General features: G+C 47.5%; 1 long non-coding RNA gene across 1 annotated transcript in view; it reads left to right on the forward strand.

The window, feature by feature from the left end:
* The window catches only part of LOC116075285, a 10,501-nt gene extending 8,143 nt beyond the window's left edge, over positions 1–2,358 (forward strand). The window contains exon 3 of the long non-coding RNA XR_004112503.1: positions 2,181–2,358. This is a non-coding gene — a long non-coding RNA (uncharacterized LOC116075285). The remainder of the gene's footprint in view (positions 1–2,180) is intronic.
* Positions 2,359–5,144: the final 2,786 nt, after the last annotated feature.

The following is a 5,144-nucleotide window of genomic DNA, read 5'->3' on the forward strand; positions in this document are numbered from 1 at the left end:
GAAGAAGAGGAGGGAGAGGAGGAGGAGGAGGAGGAGGAAGGAGAGGAGGAAGAGGAGGGAGAGGAAGAGGAGGAGGGAGAGGAGGAGGAGGAGGAAGAGGGAGAAGAGGAGGAGGAAAAGGAAGAGGGCACGTAATGCCACCTCTAGGTAACTTAGTCCAGGGTCCAGGTCAGGTCTGGTGGGGCACGCTGGCTGCCCTCTTACACTTTGCTTCTGGAATGCAGGGTGTCCTGTTCCTCACAGTCTGGTATGGGGTCTGTGGTTGCTTTCAAACACTGCAGCAAAAACCCCAACGGGAACTGGGTGTGGTAGTCCAAGTCTGCATCTTAATTCCTGGGAGGGGAGGCAAGCAGATTGCTGCAAGTTGGAGGCTATGTCATGAGACCTGACTCCAAAACCAGACATGCAGACAGACAGGTAGACAGGCAGACAGACAGGTAGGCAGGCAGATAAAAACCAACAACCAAACAACAAAATTAACACTCTAAGCCAGTAGGAAGAGAAAAAGAAAAATGGCAGAGAAATCATGAAAGATGATATATATATTGTTTGTTGTGTTTCAAGACAGGGTTCCTCTGTGTAGCTCTGGCTGTCCTGGAACTTGCTCCGTAGCTCAAGGTAGCCTTGAACTCAGAGATCTGCCTCCTTCTGTCACCCTGAATGCTGGAAGTAAAGGCATGTTTATGCCTTATGATTATGATTATGCCTTGCTCAGAGGTAAAATTAATATCTATTACAATATATATCATAATATATAATAATATATGAGGATGTGTATGTGGCTGAGTGTACATGTGTGTAATTTGAGTATGCCGGAGACTGAAGAGGTCACAAGAAGGTGTCCCTTAGGCATGGGATGAGGCAGTTGGGAGTCATCATGTGGGTGCTGGGATCACATTTGGGTCCTCTGCAAGAGCAGTTAATTGCTTTCACCACCCAGGCGTCTCTCCAGCTCTGGGAGGGCAAAGCTTGAGGGCGATCATATCTGGGCAATGGGCTGTAGAATTAATCATGCTGGTTTGGATATGCGCCTATGCAGAAATAGTCAAAATTTAAAATGACTCAGTAATTAGAATTTAGCATAAGTGCACAAGGTAAAAATAACCCATTTACACAAAAAGATGGTAGAAGGTAACCCTGCTCCCTGCCCCCACGTGCAGCCCCCTTTCTAAGGCTAAACTCTCATGACACCCACTTCCAGACCTTTCTAAAGGTTGACCTTGGTGTATGCCTTTAATCCTAGCACTTGGGAGGCAGAGGCAGGCAGATTTCTGAGTTCGAGGCCAGCCTACAGAGTGAGTTCCAGGACAGCCAGGGCTATACAGAGAAACCCTGTCTCGAAAAAAAAAAAAAAAAAAAAAAAAAAAAAAAAAAAAGAAGAAGAAGAAAGAGAAAAACCCAAATTAATTAATTAATTAAAAAGAAAAAAGTAAAATAAAAATTATGGAGCTGGGTATGGTGGTATACAACTGTAATTCCAGTATTTGGAAGGTGAAGGCTGAGAGATAATTGTAATGCAGGATTTTAAGACCAGGATGGGCAACAGGTAAGATACTGATTTAATTTAAAAATTATCTATCTACCTATCTATCTATCTGTATATATTATATATATGCTAGTTGAATGTGTTTTATTTATTTGTGCAAGCTACTGTAGGGTGGGGATTGAGTCTAAAACTCAATGCCAGGCAGTGGTGGCACACCTTTCATCCCAGCACTCAGGAGGCAGAGGCACGCAGATCTCTGAGTTCAAGTCAGCCTGGACTAGAGAGTGAGTTCCAAGACAACCAGGGCTACATGGAGACACTCCATCTCTTAAAAAAAAAAAAAAAAGAGGGGCTGGCGAGATGGCTCAGCGGGTAAGAGCACCAACTGCTCTTCAGAAGGTCATGAGTTCAAATCCCAGCAACCACATGGTGGCTTACAACCACCCGTAATGAGATCTGACGCCCTCTTCTGGTGTGTCTGAAGACAGTTACAGTGTACTTAATTATAATAATAAATAGATCTTAAAAAAAAAAAAAAAAAGAATAGTGTTACCTAGTTAATGTCTCCAGCTGGCTTCCTGCCATGCCCTCATCCCTGGATACAGTATTTCGAAGTTTCTTCCAGCTTCTGGTCTGTGTGAAACTGCCTGGGTGAGCTGAGCATGACCTGTAGTTTCGATCATGCCCTCCACAGACAAAGCCTTGACCGATTCCAGGATGCTACTACTACAGTCCACACCACCCTGGATATCCTGGTCCCTGTTCACCTCCAGGCCTCGAGAGATGCTTTCCTGTCAGCCTACATCTATCTGTCTCCTGTTCTAAAATAGCTGCTGGAGATAATAGGACTGAGGGGAAGGCTCAGTGGTTAAGAGTTCTTATTGGAGGCTGGAGAGATGGCTCACGCACTGACTGCTCTTCCGAAGGTCCTGAGTTCAAATCCCGGCAGCCACATGGTGGCTTACAACCATCTGTAATGAGATCTGACTCCCACTTCTGGAGTGTCTGAAGACAAGCTACAGTGTGCTTACATATAATTAATAAATAAATCTTAACAACAACAAAAAAAGAGTTCTTATTGCTCTTCCAGAGGGCAGGAGAGTTCGGTTCCTGGCACCTACATCAAGTGACTCACAGCATCCCATAATTTCAGCTCCAGGGTATCTGATGCCTTCTTCTGGCCTCCTTAGAGACCTGAATACACACACACACTGGGCATGCCCATGGTGCCTGTGCACACGAGCAGACAAAACAATGATACATGTGAAATACAATTTTAAAGAATCTTGTTGACGAGATGGCTCAGTGGGTAAGAGCACTGCTCTTCCAGAGGTCCTGAGTTCAAATCCCAGCAACCACATGGTGGTTCACAACCACCCGTAATGAGATCTGACGCCCTCTTCTGGTGCCTCTGAAGACAGCTACAGTGAACTTATGTATAATGATAAATAAATCTTTGGGCCGGAGCGAGCAGAGGTCCTAAAATTCAGTTCCTAACAACCACATGAAGGCTCACAACCATCTGTACAGTTACAGTGTACTCATATATATAAAATAAATAAATCTTAAATTTTTTTAGCCGGGCGGTGGTGGCACACACCTTTAATCCCAGCACTTGAGAGGCAGAGGCAGGCAGATTTCTGAGTTCAAGGCCAGCCTGGTCTACAGAGTGAGTTCCAGGACAGCCAGAACTACACAGAGAAACCCTGTCTTGAAAAAAAAAAAAAAAATTTATTCTTTTTTAAAGAGTCAAAGTAAAATAGCCACCCACTCTCCGTGCTTGTTAGCCAGCCCATCAGCTCTCTGTCCATTGATCTTTTTGTTTTCCAAATTTGCACCATTGCAAAAGATGACCAGCTTTGTCCGTGGCAGTTTGCAGCCACAGAGGCACATCTCCAGGCCTATTTCTGAGTGGAAGTGTGAGGTCAGAGGGTCTCTTCCTGTGTCCTATGTACACATACTACCAAAGGGCTTGTCAGGGGCTCCTCTAACCCCGGGGGTTCTTTGAGACTCAGAGGCAGGTCAGAGACCCATCCCAGGAGGGTTGGTACTGAGGCTGGATTGCCAGAGGCTGAGCCCAGGCGAGCTTCCTAAACTCCTGCCTGCGTTCCTGTATGTCTCCAGTTCCCAATATCCAGGACCTACCCTGCGGCCTTCTGTCTCTGCAGCAATGTTCTGGTAAGCAGACATCCACCATGCCTTTGATGCAGGGAAATGCCACTCACCCCAGGAGTTCTGTTTCTAGAGACAAGCACTTTATCACAAGAGGGCCCCTGGGAAGCTATGTCAGGCCTCCCTGGCTCCTGTGACCTCCCCCAGTTCCCTGCTTCTCCTGGGGAATCTTCATAAACGGCACTGCCATTCTGAGACATCCTTGGAGGCCTGCACCCGGCTGCTTGGCGACAACCAAGCAACAGAGCTGGGTTATTTAGGGGAGAGAATGGGTGGGTGGGAGGGAATGACAGCAGCTTATTCAGGGATGGATGGTCTCTCTGCTGCAGGGTGGTGGTCCCTGCCTGTGCTCATTATTCTCAGTGTCCAGGGCCTAGGATTTTGCACTGAGTCCCAGCAGAAAGCCATTTGGAGCCTTGCCTGACATGGGTAGGGGCCAGGCACTTTCGCAGGTTCCGAGGGGGCTTGCGAAATCCACCTGCCTCTGCCTCCCAAGTACCGGGATTAAAGGTGTGCGCCACCCCTGCCTGGTTTATATTTTTCTTAATCTCAGAATGATATCAGGATAGATGCGGCTACTTCGTAGATGTGGAAAATGGTAACTCAGAGAAGTTAAGCCACTTGCCTGAAGTCACACAGATAAGTGAGAGAAACCGATTGAAACCTCAGGCCTGCTTTCCTACAGACTACTGAATACTCACATAGCTGGAACTGGCAGGGCCCTTGCAAATGCTTCAGTTCAGAAGCAGGCCTCACAGCTCCTCACAGCTCCTCACAGCTCCTCTCAGTTCAGGCCTAGACAGCTGGGTCTCCTTGTTTGGCCCAGGGCTATTTTCCTTGCTTTTTCCAGTACCCTGGCCCCATCCCTCCTCTTGCAGGAACCAATTGCTTACAGGCTAGGGGAAGATGCTTGAAGAACAAAGCTGTGGAACTGGTGGGGCTGCAGGGCTGCACATCAGCTATTTAACGTGGCTGCGCTCTAGGCTCCAGGCGTGGTGACTGTAATTCCAGCCATGTGGAAGAAGACGCTGGCTGGGCGGTGGTGGCGCATGCCTTTAATCCCAGCACTTGGGAGGCAGAGGCAGGCGGATTTCTGAGTTCGAGGCCAGCCTGGTCTACAGAGTGAGTTCCAGGACAGCCAGGGCTACACAGAGAAACCCTGTCTCGACAAAAAGAAGAAGAAGAAGAAGAAGAAGAAGAAGAAGAAGAAGAAGAAGAAGAAGACGCTGGAGGGCCAGGACTTCAAGGGCATCCTAAGCTACTATACAGGGAGTTTGGAGCCAGCCAGGATTCCACAAGACCCCATCTCAAAAGCAAAAGCCAAACTGAAAACAAAAGAAAGAACCAGGGCTGGAGAGGTGGCTCAGCGGTTAAGAGCACACTGACTGTTCTTCCAGAGGTCCTGAGTTCAATTCCCTGCAACTACATGGTGGCTCACAGCCATCTGTAATAAGATCTGATGCCCTCTTCTGGTGTGTCTGAAGAC

This window comes from Mastomys coucha, unplaced genomic scaffold (genome assembly GCF_008632895.1).
Source record: "Mastomys coucha isolate ucsf_1 unplaced genomic scaffold, UCSF_Mcou_1 pScaffold3, whole genome shotgun sequence".
In the NCBI taxonomy this organism is placed as follows: Eukaryota; Metazoa; Chordata; class Mammalia; order Rodentia; family Muridae; genus Mastomys; species Mastomys coucha.